Here is a 17,317-nt window from a genome sequence, read left to right as displayed (position 1 = left end):
AATTCAAGAGTGGACAAAGACACGACGGAGGTGCAGAGGTTTTGCTTGGTGTGTTTCACATGGTGAGAGATAGATGCTGAGACAGAGGAAGAGTGAGAGACTAGAGAGCACAGGGGAGATGTCAGGTTGCGTTATGTGGGCCGCAAAACCCAAAAAATCAGACATCCAGTCCAAATTAACGGTAGGCCTACTATCCTGTATGTAAGTATTCAAAATTTAAAATACATCAAACACAAGTTTATAATTTAAAATGTCAATTACCTTATAATTTAAGATTTAAATTGTCATTTAATCTAAACAAAATAGTTAAAAATTATTTTGAAAAACTAAAAAATCATAACTTTTTTAAATGTTTTGTTACTTTTTGTGCTGCAAATAAAATCAAAACTAGAGAAAAGATAAAAAATATTATATTTTTTTTATGACAATTATGTTAATAAACTACCAGAATTTAATTTAAAATAGAGAGAAATTATATTGAATAATTTGTAGATTAATTTTCTCAAATAATTATACATGCAATTTAATTTATCCTTTATTAGTTAGTGTCATGCTAAATCTTACTGTGCATTTCAAGTTGGGGTTCCATCAAAACAAAGCTGGTTATTTAATTAAAGGTCCATTTTGATTTTAATTGAGTATAATTAATTTTAAAAATAATTGATTAAATGATTAATTTTAATTATAATTGATTATGTTATAACGCAATATATTTGAATACTATTTTTTAAAATTAATTTTAACAGAATTGAAGATATTTGAATAATTTATTCAGAATCAATTTTAGCTGTATAAATTACCATAAAGGATATTTTTTTCAAAATTAAATTATTTATAAATTTTTATCTAATATTATTAAATTTTTTAAATTTTATTTTAAAAATTAAAATATATTATTTAAATTATATATCTGATTAATTATAAAAATTTATATTATATTAATATAATTTACATAAATGATAACTCAATATATTTTAGTTCAAATAAATTTAATAAAAGAGAAATATTTAATTCTTAAATACCAAACATTAATTTTATAATAACTAATGAAGATGATAATATATAAGTTGATATCTAATGACATCATGAATATAAATCATATCTGACGAATATGTTAAGCACTGTTTAAAATTTTTGACAACATAAAAAATATAATAATGTAACAAATGATGTAAAATCTCTCTCTCTCTGAACTTTTATAAAAATTTTTGTAATGACCCTCAGTATTAAATTAAATTAAATTAATTTTCCTCTAACAATTAACATTTTATTTAAATTAGTTTTATAACAAGTGCTAAGTGGAGGGTGGTGGCTGACAGGAACTTATGCTATTTGAGGATCCAAAGTTTGAATTTTATTAAAAAAAAATAGAAGAGATTAGAGTTTAATTTTATTTTTATTAAATTTTGTGCCTTTCTTGTAATTTTTTTCTTAGGCCTTTCTTGTAATTTTCTCACATGCCTTTTATAATTCCACCACAAAAGCTAACTCTTGGATCTTTGGAAGAAAATCTTTTTTTTTTTGAAAAAATAAATTTTTTCAAACATTAGTGTTTGGGTAATTATTTGTAAAATCAACTTTTTAATTCTAAAAATCAATTTTCTTCCGTATCCAAACACGCCCTAAGTCTAAAAGTGCACAAGTAATTAATTTATTTATGTTTATTCGTAATAAATTAATTAAAATTAATTCATCCTATATTATACCCTACTCATAATAAAGTCTAAATAATCAATTAAAAAGAAGACTACAAGATAAAAGGTTCATAAATATAAAACAAATCATGAATGAGAAATAGGAAAATTGACCTTGTGAAGATTGTTTTTTAGTCAAAAAAGTCAATTTTATTAGTGTCAAAGTGAAGAAATTACACAAATTAATAGGCCGAAGCCAAAAAAAAAAACTAAAAAAAACCTATGGTTACAAACTAACACACATCTAACCAAACAAAAACAAAAACAACTAAACAAAAAAAAAAAAAAAACAAATATAGCAATAGAATAGCAAACTAATAAAAGGAAACAATCTCAACCTATACCACAAGGCTTGCTACAATCAGTAGAAGAACAATGACTTAGCATGCTATCATTCCACAGTAGCCCAGTAAGAGGGAATGGGGGTGTTGCCACCCAATTTCATGGACACATTTCCTTTGAAACTTTCACTGCTATCCAATCAACAATTTTATTGAGAGACTTAGGCACACAAGAAATATTAACATTTCTTTATCTATCTAGCATTGCCAAGACATCCTCTACCACTATCTACACACGCCATTCACATAAATCCTCCCTTTTCTCCTTCAAACATCTCACCTGAACTTCATAACCAGATTCTATCATAACCTGTGCATTAGAAAAGCTACTCATCATACTTATAGGCTTTCTCACAGCCAAAGCTTCAACCAAAAAAAGCAGATGAAGCATTTACTTTATTAACAAAACCATCAATCATTCTTCCTGCACTATTTCTTATTGCCACCCTAATACCAGCTCTACCTTCTTTCTCATGATAAGCTCCATCAATGTTAACCTTTACATTAAAAGAGAATGCAACAAGAAGCTTCTGACCACGAACCTGCTTTCTTCTCATATGTTTCAAGCCACTTGTAAACCCATTACCTTTCCAATGCTCTTCAACCAATCGTACAACATTACACATCACCTTAATGGATCAATTTCACCTCCTTGGAAGACCACCCTACATCTATCTTTTCACACACACACACCAGCAAATAGTGGCTATTAAAGCTTTCTCATACTCTTCAACTTTATTTTTAGACCCAATAAGCTCCCATAACCATTTGTCAGACTTGAAAATACACCATTTTTGGTAACCAAAGCAAATATAGAACCATACCAAACGCTTTAAGCCCACTCGCATAATAACAAACAATGTTCTATTGTTTTTGCATCAGTACCACAGATTTACAAACCGAATCCACCCCATACTTCCTTCTAAACAAAGCTTCTTTAGTAGCCAAACTTCCTATTACAACCCTCCAAATAAAGTGATGTACCTTCGAAAGAACTTTAAGTTTCCATATACACATCTAAATATCCTCAGAAACAATAAAAGAACAACTAGCCTTTAAGCTACTTACACTATCTCTTTTCATTATGAAAGTTGCATAACCAGCCTTGACTTCATAATTCCCATTTTTGCTCTTTGCCTATCTCAACTTGTCCTCACCACTAATACTAGACAAAGGGATCTTCTTAATTATTTCCAAAACAGAAGCAGGAACTTTGTTTGTTACTTGATCAAGCATCCATCTCCCTTCTTTAATCAGAGTAGCCACCATGACATCACTCTTCTTCTCTTGCTCATTAGCATACTCCCTTAAATCAACTCCTAGAACCCAAGCATCTTTCTAGATCCTCACCTTCCTCTCATCACCATTCATCTATATTGCATCAAATTTAATAAAGTCCCTGCCTTCAATCAAACTAGACCACGCCCAATATGCTTTCTCACCTTTTTTAGCCTAAAAAAATCTCACTTAAGATAATATATACCATTTAAAATTCTTACCCATAATGCATCTAGCTTTTGCACCAACCTCCATGCAATTTTTCCCAATAAAGCCAAACTAAAATGAAAAAAATATCTCAAAACAAAACCACCAATATTCTTGGGTTTAGTCATAGTATTCCAAGCCTTTCAATAGATCCCTTTTGTAACATCGGGGAAATTTAATCGTGATTAGTTAACCTAATAATTTTGATTAGTGAGTTAATGAGGTGTATGGCTAGAGGGGCCTAATTTATGTAGATTGTTGTGATTTCAACCTTAGAAGTGGGTTTGAATTGAAGGCAGGCCACCCGAGCAAAGAAAGAGAAAGAAAGAATGAAGGTTTTCCCTCTGTGCCGCATGTTGTGACGTACAGGGAAAATTTGAATGTAACGGGTCTCTCTGTGCCATGAGCAGTAGCAGAGGGCATCGTGCACCACGGTGCATGGTGAAAATTTTGATATATCAGTTTCATATTTGTTCGAAAAGCAGAGAAGAGAGGAAGGAGAAAACCAAAGAGCTCGACTTCAGCTCTGCTAAAGCACGTTGTAGAATCACATTAAGGATAAATTGAAGCTCCCAAATACCTAAAGTAAGTAATCTAAGCCTTCTTCTTCCTTTCTCTCCCTCATTTATGAAGATTTATGGTAGGGTTTAAGTTGGAAAGTTTATTTGCAGTCCATAGGAGTATGGGTCCGATTTCATTAATTAAAATGGATATAATGAGAGTTGTTTAAGGTATTGGAACACCACATTAGTGATTGTCGAAGTGGTTAGTCCATGAGGATAATAAATACCCAAAAATTGACATAAATGTGGTAGTTGGGAGAGGTTTATATCCATTAATGGTGGTTTGAAGTGTTATCAATGATAATGTGAATTAATGGAATCTAAAGAGCCTATTGGATATGAATATATAGTAATTTATGGATTGATGGATTAGAGTGTGCGGAGATTTATGTTGGTAAAACTCACAAGATGGGATTATGATAATATTCTTGATTATGATTATAGTGTGGGATTAAATTTGGCACCATTTAAGCTTGGGAGAAGCTTTGAAAGTATTTTGTATGAGGGGTAAATCTTCGACCTCTCAAAGGTTTGAGGTAACCAAGGAAAACTTAATTTTATAGTTGAATGTTAATTATGTTTGTGAAATGTGGTTGATGATTTAAACTTAATGATGCATATTGGCCATGTGTTTGACTTGTGAAATGGTATTTTGGAAAGGAAAACCCTTATCATGCCACCTTTTGTGATTTATAAATTTAACTATGGCATGTTATGGTGAGTGAAAAATTGTGATGTATCATGTGTTGAGAATGTGAAGTATGTGAGTATGAGTATGTGAAATTATATACCATGAATTGGTTGTTTTTAAATGAATATTATATGTAAAATGTGCATAGCATGATCATTAGTGGGAGTTCGCCTAGGGAGAGGAGTAAATTGGTTTAAATCTACGTGATACTAATAATGACTGTTGGAATTGGAAACTTATCTTGGCACCGACTGTTAGAATTGGGAGGTAAACCTTATTCCATGGTTGATTCAGGACTGCCTCACTTATTCTACGAGGGACTCGAATCTAACTAGTCTTCACTAGTTTATGAGGAAGCTAGGTTAAGGGTACGATGCCCTTTGGTTGTTAGTATTGGGAAAAACTGGATTATATAAGTGAGTGAATTAACCCTGGCTCGGTAGCTCCTTACAAGTGGAAGGCTGGGTTAGTTCGTGAAGGACATAGCTATGTGATAGCCACCAGTTTTATGTCAAAGGTAATAAGAGAGTATAAGGTTGGCATATAATCATGTATATAAATTTGGCCACATGGTTGTCAGTATTATGGTCCGGTATGTGTTAGGGGTGCATGGTTGGTAGTATTGCGACCCTATATTGTGCATTGCAATTTAAAAATGGATATATATATATATATATATATATTTTTAAACTCGGTCACATGGTTGTTAGTTTTGCAAACCATGGTCAAGTTCCTCGTATGTGTTATGTTGTGCTTGTTTTGCCTATTTGCATATATTTATAATTGATATGCAACTACAAAGATTAGGTAAAACTTGGTTACTAAGTGGTTGTACTTACCCCTCAATTCTCAATATTTTAGGACCTAGCTCATTGGATCAGAGTAGGGGAAAAAGTACTCTGAGGTGTAGGATTGTGGTAAAATCCTACTTTCATGCCTCTTTACTTTACTTGTGTATTAATGTTGTGTAATTGCTAACTAGGATTACATGTTATTGTTTTTGTACTACTTGCATTACCATAGTATATAACTTGTGTATTTTGTGCCTCGGGTTAGTGAATTTTGGTTGTAAACCCATAGATAGGGCAAAAATACTTGTGCAAGTAGGAACATGTGTATTTTGAAAGAATTGAAATGAAAATGATGATTTTGTACATGCGTTTCCTCTCCCTTGTATTTTATGAAATTTGGGGTTAAGTAATGACTTTAAGATATATGTGTTTTTGATTGTATGTGGTGTGTTGCACAGGTTTGCTAGAGTCCATTAAGTATGGTCGGATAGTTGGTGTAAGCTTATAGTACTTATGATTGAGTTGGGATACCAAAGTTGTGAGATTTTTGTGAAAATTGGTCAAAATGGATTTTGGTGTCTAACTTTTTATAGAAAAAGAATTTGAGTGTGAAACCAATGCTATTAACTAAAGCTAGGAGAAAGCTCCTTGTGGATATCAAAATCCCCTCAATCAAATGTGGATAGGGATTTGAGACGCGTTGGAAGTTCGCTCCCTATGCTATTAAATGACAGCATTGATGCTATCAAATTTATACAATGCGCAGCGGCTTATGGCACCTCACGCCGCGGCGCATGGCACAAAGAAGGATGAGCAGTGGTGCATCTATCGTATGCCTCGGCACATGTGTCGTTTTCTGTATAAAATCCTGTTTTGAGTTTTAAAACTTATTGTCTTAGGTCCCATTTAATTTCTAAGCTTCTGTATTATTTTCAAACTTTGTTTTGAACATTATAATTATCGATTGAGATTTAAAATGTTGAATTTAGGATTTTATTGTAAATGATTTGAGAAAATTTTCTCTTATGAAATTTTACAACTTTGATAATCCTTTAAGGATTAATTCTTTAATTACCTTGATTTTGGAGTTAAACATGGTTAAGTAAGGGAGACTTTACACCTTCGCTCTCTTGATTTTACTCCACCAAAACTTCAAAATTATTCTATAAAATTCTTTACAAGTCTTCTTTGGAATCTAAAACAAGTCATAGGATATGTAGGCATTGCATTAGCTATTGTCTTAACCAAAATCTCCTTTCCATCTTGAGTAAGAAACTGTTGTTTCCAATTTTGCACCTTCTTCGCCATTTTTTCCTTAACAAAGGCCAAAGCTTTACTCTTAAATTTGCCCCACATTACTGGCAAACCTAAGCAAATACTAGGATCTAATTTGTCATCAATTCCTAACCAGGTACATACCTCCTCCCTAGTATTTACTGAAAAATAGGCCAGACTTATCCAAATTCACCTACTGACCTGAAGTATTTCCATATATTTCAAAAATTAATTTCAAATCCTTACAACTTTTCTCATTAGCTCTTACAAAGAATAAAGCACCATCTGCAAACAAATAGGGTGACAAAATAGGACTTTGCTGGGCTAGCTTTATTCTATCAATCCTCTTCAATTTTACATGCCTTTTTACTATGTTAGAAAGCACCTTAGCTACAATGATAAAGAGGTAAGGGGACAAAGGATCCCCTTGTCTCACACCTCTTTCAGGTACAATGTTAGCCACCTTTTTACTAGACAAGTTTATACTATATCGCACAGACTCAACACAGCCCATAATTCTTTGAACCTACACCATATCAAATCCCATTTTTAGCAAGACTTCCCTTGAAAAAATTCCATTCCACCCTATTATGAGCTTTGCTCATATCCATCTTCACTACCACTTAATACTTCCCCCTTTCTTCTTCCTCTTCAAATAATAAAACTCTTTGTGAAAATCGTATTTTGTCCAAGCCTTAATAAATAAATAAGATAACATCCATAATAAAATAAAATAAAAAGAAAAATAATAAGAATGAAAATAGGTTATAACAAAAAATAAATAAATTAAAAATTAAAAGGTATTAGATATGAAGATAATGAAAAAAATATAATCAAGATAGATCACAATTTAATATAATAATTTGAATATAATAATCAAAATATAATATAACATAATAATTTGAAGATTTCAAGATAATATAATCTAATATTTAATATTAAGATTTGAAGATTTTAAAATAATACAATAATCAAGATAAAATAATGGTTAAGATAACAATTAATATCTAATTTCTAAATAACAAAAATATAACAATATATAAAAATACTTATATAGATCACAATACAATTGAGATTTTAGAGAAATCTTAAATATAGAAATCTATATACAAAGAAAAGTAAAGGTAGAGTAAGCGGGTCGGAGAGACTTAAGGAAAAATTATGAGATAAAAATAGCAAGAAAGAAAATAATGAGAAGACATTGAAGTGACAAAAGCTATCGAAGGTAAAGTTCATCTTCCAAACGCTTACACGTTATTATATTGGGATTGAGTGACAATCATAAAATCCCTCATGGCTTACATATTCCCTTAATAGATATTCCCTTGATCCTTTTGTCTTTATGCACGTGCAGTCTCATGCTTGCTAAGTGTGGTTATTAATTATCCTTAGACAAAAGGTGTGGCTTGGTGATTAATATGATGCTCACGTTAAGAAAATTCCACTTGGAGGTCTCTAGTTTCAATATGCATTATATGGCCATGATTTGATTTGCCCTTACCTTTGCTTACGCTCTATGATATTTTCCTGCCATAAATGATTTGCGTAAATTTGTTATGGACTTCTGTGATGCTTCTTAGCTTGAGTGCATTATTCAAACCGCTTGGAAGTGTTGGGTATTATAATTAAATTCGAAGGAATACCGAAGAAGAATATTCATGTGAGAGCCCCCAAGAGATTGCAAGATCTAAACATTACGTCAGTATTTTATTAATCTCTTTTATAAGGTATTGTTGAAATCATTCGAGGCATGGATCTTTTAGAGTCCTCACAAACTTATATTGTTTTGACTACTTAAGACTTTCAAAGTCATTATAAATTTATAAATTAATTAATTTATTATTCTATACATAGTGATAAATTTCGCATGTATATAGTTTTGAAATCATCAGTTGTCTAAAACTTTTAGAGCCATCATAGATTTATAAGTCAAATAGCTTACATTAAGCAGCGAGATATTATCATGAATACACATTTTAAAATATTTTATTCTTAAATAAAAATAAAAGGTTTTCCTATAACAAATAAAATAAAATAAATCATATTGGAAGATTGATTTGAATACATGAAATTTTCATAAATCTTACCAAAATATTTTTTTCCAAGATTATCTCTCAGAATTTTGTCACAAATAAAGAAATAAAATATTTTCTTAAATAAAAACTACAAACCAATATTAAAACTATTTTATAAAAAATTAAAAATTAATATTTTTCTTTAAAAAGTCCCAATCAAGAAGCAAGCATTTTTACCCCGAACTACATAGGTTTTGATTCTCAAAAGGATACGTAGGCCCTAGGGTTTCATCTTAGGTCAAGTCCAACTTATAAATAAATAAAAATTTTACTTTCTTAATTTTCTTACCTTTTTATTAAGGATAATTAATGTATTTTTTAAGGCCATTTAAATTTATATAGTTAACTCAAGGTAACCATTCACATGAATAAATGTTGTGGAGTGTCTAACACCTTTTTTACACATAATCGACTCTCTTATCCTTTTCTTTATACATAAACCACATGTCAAAAAGGTTTTTAAAATTACCTTTTAAAATTTTAGTGACGACTCTTAAACATTTATTGTTTATTCAATTTTCCTCCTCAGGAAATTCCGGACCGGGCATGACACCCTTCATGTGCAACAATCATGTTATCTTGAATTAATCATCCCTCCACAAAAGAACATCAATTCTCAAAAATCAGTTTTGGAAGAATACTCTTCATTATATTAGTTATCACTTTAGCAATCACCTTATAACACAAATTACGCAAACTTATGGGCCTCTATCAAGTCACAAATTCAGGTTTATCAATCTTTGAAATCATGACCAGATCAGTTTTATTAATATCCACCATACTAACTCCTTTCTCCAGATATTTTTCAAGAGTTTCAAACACCAAACTACCCACCTCATCCCAAGAATGATGATAAAATTGACCTAAAAATCCGCCTAGTCTGGGAGGCTTTTGTCCACCAAGCTGAAAACAAGCCGACTTTACCTCTTCTATTGTAACTTTGTGTAGCAATAAAGCATTGTCATCATCACTGACTCTTCTCTCCACATAACTAAGAGCCAATCTCATCTCTCTGCCTTGAAGCTGTAAAAAGATTCTGATAGTACACAGCAAATTCATTTGGTACCTCAGCCTCATCCTCCAGCCATACATCTTCACCCTTCTTAAGTCTCAGGATCTTGTTCCTTGCCCTCCTTCTAATAGTTAGCAGATGAAAAATTTTAGTCTTAGAATCACCTGCTTGAAGCCATTTAATCCTTGCTCTCTACTTCCAATAATTCTCTTCTCTCAACCACACTTCCCCCATTTCTATCAATATCCTCTCAATTTCAGTGGCTTTTTCTACTGTTAAAGGACCCTCTTTACATTTCTCAATTTTCTATATCAAATCATCAATGATTTTTCTGTTATTTGGAAAAGTTTTTCTACTCCATTCAATTAAATCTCTTCTACAAGTATTCATTCTCTTTATCAATTCCCTCACCTTATTCTCATCCCACTCAGTACCACAAATCCATCCCTTCCTCGCTACCTCCTTAAACTCCTCATGATCACACCAAAAAGCTTCAAATCAAAACCTCTTTGGTGTTTTATTATCTTGATAACAGAAATTCACCTCTAACAAATGATGATCTGACCCTACAGGTTGACAATGAAAAACCATAGCTTTTGGAAACAAACTTCTCATCTCAACATTTCCAAAAGCTAGATCAATCCTTTCTTTAATAGTTTATATGAGCCTCTCCCATTCTACCATTAGCCCATGTAAACCGTGCTCCCTTAAACTCCAATTCCATTAAATTACAGTCAAACAATATACTTTGAAAATTTAAAATTTTCATGGAAGCTCTTACATTCCCTCCAATCTTCTCATGTTGACTCAAGATGGCATTGAAATCTTCCACACATAGCCAAGCATCACTAACAGTAGCAGCAATGATTCTTAATCTTCTTGACACAACTAACCTCTCAGCTTCCTTTGGTGGACCGTAAATTAGTGAAATAAATTGAGGAAGCTCAACCACATTACATTTGGCCCTCGCATGAATAATATTCCTGGACGCCTGAATTATATCCAGATCTAATTCATCCTTCTACCACACTACCAATCTCGGCCCCTCCAATACCAATAGAATCAACATAACAAACCTTCTGAAAGTCAAGCTCTCTTCTTATTCTTTCAAGCATTCTCTGGTGCTGTTTAGTTTCCATGAGAAATACTAAAAGAGGCCTAAATTTTCTGCAAGCCTCCTTTAGGTTTTTAACTGCCAAGGGAGCACCTAACCCTTTAAGCTCATGATTCCCTGGGGACTGTTAAAGGCCAGTCGCCACTACCTTCAGTTTGCACCTTCTGTTCAACAGAACTCATAGAGACATTATCACTAAAAGAGGGACTACATAATTAAGTGAATCTTTTGGCCATGATTTGAAAGGCATGCGAAAATATTCAAATGATCGTAAAGTAGCCAATCCAAAAATCTGTACAAAAAAAAAAAAAAGAAAAAGAGGAAAAAGTGATGTTCCATGAAAATTAAAGAAACTTATTGGAACTGGGGGTCATTTAAAAAAGAAACGAGAAGAAAGTCTTAAAATGCTTTATTTATGTAAGAAGCATCAATTTTAAATATGCAATACTGACTTTATTATTTTCCAATGAGAGATTTACTTAATGGTATTTGTCCTCACATATGAGTGGGCATATTTTTTAGGGTAAAGGTGCAAATTTGCTTTGAAATTTTTCTTCTAAGGATGCCTAGTATCTTGAACTTTTCTTTGGAGCAATGTTGCTTTAAAACTCTTCAAAACGGTATAATATTGCCTTACCATCAGAGTTGACTATTTTATCTAACCAAACTTATCATGTGGTTGCCATGTGGCATTATTTAAAAATTAAAAAATAATAAGGTACAAATTTATCTTGAAACTATTTCTTTAGAAGTGCCTAGTATCCTCAACTTTTTTTGTAGCAATGTTGCTTCAGAACTCTTCAAAATGATGCAATGGTGTCCTATTATTAGAGTTGACTATTTTATTTGACTTCACTTGCCACATGACATTTTTTAAAAATTAAAAAAAATGCAAATGTAGGTGGCCTCCATCAAAGCACCCATAGCTCTCTGACTTCTTCAATCATCCACATCGCTCACTAGTTCATGGTAACTAGTTTGCCATCCCCTCCCTCCTTGTGTCTCAATGCACATTGCTCTCTCTCCTTCACAATTGGCCATTCTTCTCCTCCATTGTCAACATTTGCAAGACAAGAGCTAAATGAGAAGCTCCATAGCCGTCGCTCACATGAGGAGCCATAAAAGTGAGTAGCCAATGATGCTCATGAAAAACCCAAGGCCAATGAAGGGCTAGAGCTTCTTCCATGAGATTTCTAATATTTTTGGTTCACGGGTTTGAAAATTGTTACTATTAGAATTGGAAGTTCTGAGTTTTTGTTGAAAGTGCTTAGTTTTGTAGAGATTCTTGTGTCGATTTGATCATGTTTACTTTTCTTTACTTGGAATTGGTCAATCTGAGTTGTTAATTTTTTGTTCTTATTTTTTTTTGAATATTTTATGTTATTCATGAATTGTTGGATTCTTGAGTTGTGTTTTTTATTTTCTTCCTTCCTACCCCTTGTCTTTGATTGTTTTTGTATGTTGAAAATCTAGGTTCGATTGTTTTTCTTGATTTTTTTATGTTGAAAATCTAAGTTTGATTTTTTATCTTAGTGTTCTGGGTTATGTTGCATTTTTAGTATTGTGGATGAAGACAAAAAAGCTGATGAGGATGAATAATAGCTCTTTTTATTTTTTTTAAAAATTTTAAAAATGCCACATGGCAAGTGAAGTTAAACAAAACGGTCAAATTTGATAGTAGGGCAACATTGCACCATTTTAAAGAGTTTCAAAGTAACATTGCTCCTAAAGAAAGTCGAGGATACTAGGCAACCTTAAAGAAAAAATTTCAAGGTAAATTTATATCTTTATTATTTTTTTAATTTTTAAAAAATGCCATGTGGCAAGTTCAGTTAGAAAAAATGGTCAACAAATAGTCAACTCTGATGGCAGAGTAATATTGCAATATTTTGGAGAGTTCCAGGGCAACATTACTCAAAAAAAAAAAGTTCAAAATACCAAGCGCCCCTGGAGGAAAAGTTTTAGGATAAATTTGCACCTTTACCCTATTGTTTAACCAAAAAAAAAACTTTGCCCAATTTCTGTGTGAATTAGTGAAAAAAAAAACTAATGAAAACAGAATAAAAAACATGAAGATAGTGGCAATTTTTAATCACTTTAAGGTATCAAAAGTCACATAGAAATAATTAGAGAAAATTAATCCTAAAATATTTATAGTTTCGCTCAATTTTAAATAATTTTGTGTGGTTTATTTTATTTAGATTAAATTTTTATAATTTGATTCACTAGATATGTTAATCCCTAAAATTTTAAATTGTTCATGAAAGATTAATTTTACCAAAACAAAAACACTTTTGAAATTTGATTTAACAGTTTTGGATTAAAAAATCAAAAATTGATTTTAATACTTGTGTAAATTATTTTTCAGTTATAATTAAAAATTATATAATTAATTCTAATATTATTTAATCATTTAATAAAATATAAAATTGGTTAAATTTTAGCTTTCTTAGGGAAGAAATTTCTTTATTTTAACTTGTAGGGACATATATATTTAATGATTTAAATTATAAGGACTCATTTCAAACAAAATAAATTACAAGGATACAATCACACGTGGAGGCATATTTGTTAACCCAAAAAATATTAGCCTAATTTTTTTATGATTTAATGAAAAAAAATTAAAATAGAATCCAAAAAATGAAGATAGTGACAAATTTTTAATCACTTGAAGATATCAAAATTTACATACAAAATTATTAGGGAAAATTAATTTTCAAGTCTTTATAGTTTCTCTCAATTTTAAATTAGGTTCTTGTACTTTATTTTATCTAAATCAAGCCTCCATAGTTGGATTTATTAGGTACATATATATGTGTCTGTGTCTGTGTGTTAATCCCTAGAAATTAAGATCATTAATGAAATATTAATTTTCAAAACAAAAAACACTCGTGAAGTTTATAGGAGAATTGATTGAATATTTTTGACCAAATTTTTTTTTGATAGTTGTGTAAATTCATTTTAAGTTATTAGTTATCTTATAGATCATTTTCTATAATTTTATTGGTCATTTTGTATAATTTTTTAGGTTATTTTTAAAATTTTTTTATTAACTAATAGTCAAAGTTAATATTTATTTGTGACAAAGCAATATTATACTGTTTTAAAATATTAGAAATGAAATATCATACAAAAAAAAAAGTTTAGGGTCCAAGCCCTCTTGGATCTACAGCTTAAATTTTATTTTTTAAAATAGAGAAATTTGGGGTTTTTAACCTTGAGGGATGGATAGATTTAATGAATCAAATTATAAGGACTCAATTTACATAAAATACACTGCAAAGATCTAATTTAAAATTGAAAGACATTATAAAGACTTGTAGGTTATTTTTTTTTTCCAAATAATTATACACACAATTTTGATTTACCCTTTATTAGTTAAACTGGCCTCATACAACTTACCGTGCTTTGCAATTTAGGGTTCCATCAAAACAAAGCTGATTATTGAATAAATTAATTTATGTTAGTTCATAATAAATTAATTAAAATTGATTCATCCTATATTTTACATAACAAAGACTAAACAATCAATTAAAAAGAAGAGTACAAGATAAATGGTTCATATATATAAAACAAATCGTGTCTAAGAAACAGTAAAATTTACCTTGTCAAGATGGAAGTATCCAAATTAAATGAAACTTTTGGAAATGATTAGTAGGGCATAAGAAAAGAGGTTAGATGTGTTATCAATCAAGCTTTAAAAAAGTTTAAAAAAGTGATGTTCCATGAAGAGACACTAATTGGAATTGGAGGGCCAAAAGAAAAACAAGAAGAAGAAGGAGGTAAGATGTGTTAAATATTCATAAAATTCAGAAAAGTTTTTGTCAATAACAAAATATTAATCATTGACTGTAAATTTTTTTTTTTTAGAGATAGCCAGGAATTAATTTTTGGTAGATAAGAAAAATAAATATTTAGAAGGTAAAATATGATGTTGAGGTTATTGATGCCATGGATAAGACAAGGAGAATTAAAAAATATGAAATAAAAAATAACCACACAAAACTCAACAAAATTTTTTAGGAAAAATTATATTGAAAGACCTTTAAAAAATGTTATTTACAGACAAATGTTAATATGAAATGAATTGTTATTAACATTAGAATTTAAACTTTTTTTTTTCTCTCTAATGACTTGTTGTTGGTTTTTATTTATACAAATGACATTTTCCTCATGTCATTGAATATGATTCTTCCAATTTTTTATCTACGTGCAGGCTTAGCTTTTCTTTAAAATTTTTTTTAAAAAAGAGAGCAAATCTTAGTGTTTAAAATAATTAATAATATAGGTTACTTTTGAATGAGATTTAAATCCATTATTTTGAATATTGGTTTTAAATACTTGATAACAAATACTTGAAAGAAATTATTATAAGATCTAGTCAATTAAGTTTACCTGTTGTTAGAAATAGAAATGTGGATTGAAAAACTTAAATTGAGTGGAAGACCTCAATTTTTTTCACTTGTTAAAAAAATATATAATCAGTGAAAAGAAGGATCAATTAATTAATATGTTTAAAAAAAAAATTAGAGTCCACGTGCTAGTACTTTTGGGAACTATTAGCACCTTGAAATGATCAAGTAGCCAATTGAAGAAACTGTACAAAAAATACAAGGAAAATTGTTAATATGAATTGAATAATAACTGAAAATTAAAAAAATGATTTTTGAAAAACGTAACATGTGTTAAGTTTCATAAAATTCAAAAGACAAAGTTTCCAACTATATAATAGAGTTAACAATTAACTGTAATATTTTTAATGATATAACTAAGGATTTTTTTAAGATAAGATTTCGTTACAGATATTTATTCTATGTTATGAATTATTAATTTGGATTTTTATATTTAATATTATGATGAGTTATATGTGCTAATCCATCTAACTTAATTGGTTGAGTTGTTTGACTCAAGGGTTAAATAAGTTGAGCTTATTTGTCTCACTAGTTACTAAGTAAAACAGGTCAGTGCATCAAATTTAAAATCCTACTAAATTTAACCTAGCTCAGAAGGTTGAAAATGAAAACTTATTATATAAGAATGGATAAATACATAAAAATATCAATAAAAATTTAACCAAAATATAAACGTACCTTTTTGTAATAGGTCTCAATGGTGCACCACAAAGCACTCTCCTTTTACATTTTTTTTGTTTTTCATTTTTTTTTTGTGATTTAGAAAATGAATATCACCGAGAAGAAAGAAAAGAAGTAATCTTCACTCAGTTGGAGAAGACAAAAACACTTGATCTGCCAAGAAAAATTGCATAAAAGATTAAGTATTGATGAGAAAGTAAAAGAATATATAATTACACAACATGTAATTTTTCTTTTGGTAAGATAACAAGTTTGTAATATTGATGAGATTTGGAAATAAAATGAAATTTCTTTGTAAGCAATACTCCCTCTATTAAAAAATATAAGTTATTTTTAATTAAATTTTGTTCAAATAAAACAGTTACTTATCATTAAACTAACTTTATCTTTTTCATACTTATTTCTATTTAATAAAGTATTTCACTTTAAAAAAATATAAAGTAATGTATTTAATATAGATATTTTTTAAAAAAATAATAATTATATTTTAAAAGATTTAAAATATCTTATGTTTTTTACCTAAAAAAGAGTAAACGAGAGCAATCCCTTCAACCAAAAATCGTTCACACACACTTACAAACGTAAATCAGTAAAAAAAAAAAAAAATGCTCTCAATATGTGAGGATGAAAATTGAAAATTGTATAACAAACTAAAATGAAAAGTAATCAAATATGTGGCTGTGTGTGGATATATAGTTGGTAAAATATCAATCAAAAACTGCTGAAAAAAATTTATATCAATTAAAAATTACTTGTTGTGAAAATCAGAATGGATACTTATTAATTTAAATTAATTTTTATCAATAATTATTTATTTAAATTTTAATAATAACTTATTCTAAATTAATAATATTCTATTTGGGTTTGTTTTTATTTAAATTTTAATAGCAACTAATCTTTGATTAATATAAATTTATTTTAATGGTCATTCATTACTATTTTCCCTTCATAGTTCTTCCCCAAAAAAAAAATCAATAGATTAAAAAATTTAAAAATGATTCAAAGTCTAAAAGAAAGAAAAACAAAGACGTTAAACGAGGAGTCTCTGAATTGATTAACATAAAACAAAGTGAAATTAATGGGATTGGTGGGCAATTTTGTTCATGAAATATACATGAAAAGTTACAAATAATTTTAAACTTAAATTTAAAATTAATTTTATTTTTTAACCATTAAAATTTTT

This window comes from Prosopis cineraria, unplaced genomic scaffold (genome assembly GCF_029017545.1).
Source record: "Prosopis cineraria cultivar Desert tree isolate PC_DT_omini unplaced genomic scaffold, ASM2901754v1 PC8, whole genome shotgun sequence".
Lineage (NCBI taxonomy): Eukaryota > Viridiplantae > Streptophyta > Magnoliopsida > Fabales > Fabaceae > Prosopis > Prosopis cineraria.
Note: the sequence above shows the minus strand (reverse complement) of the source record.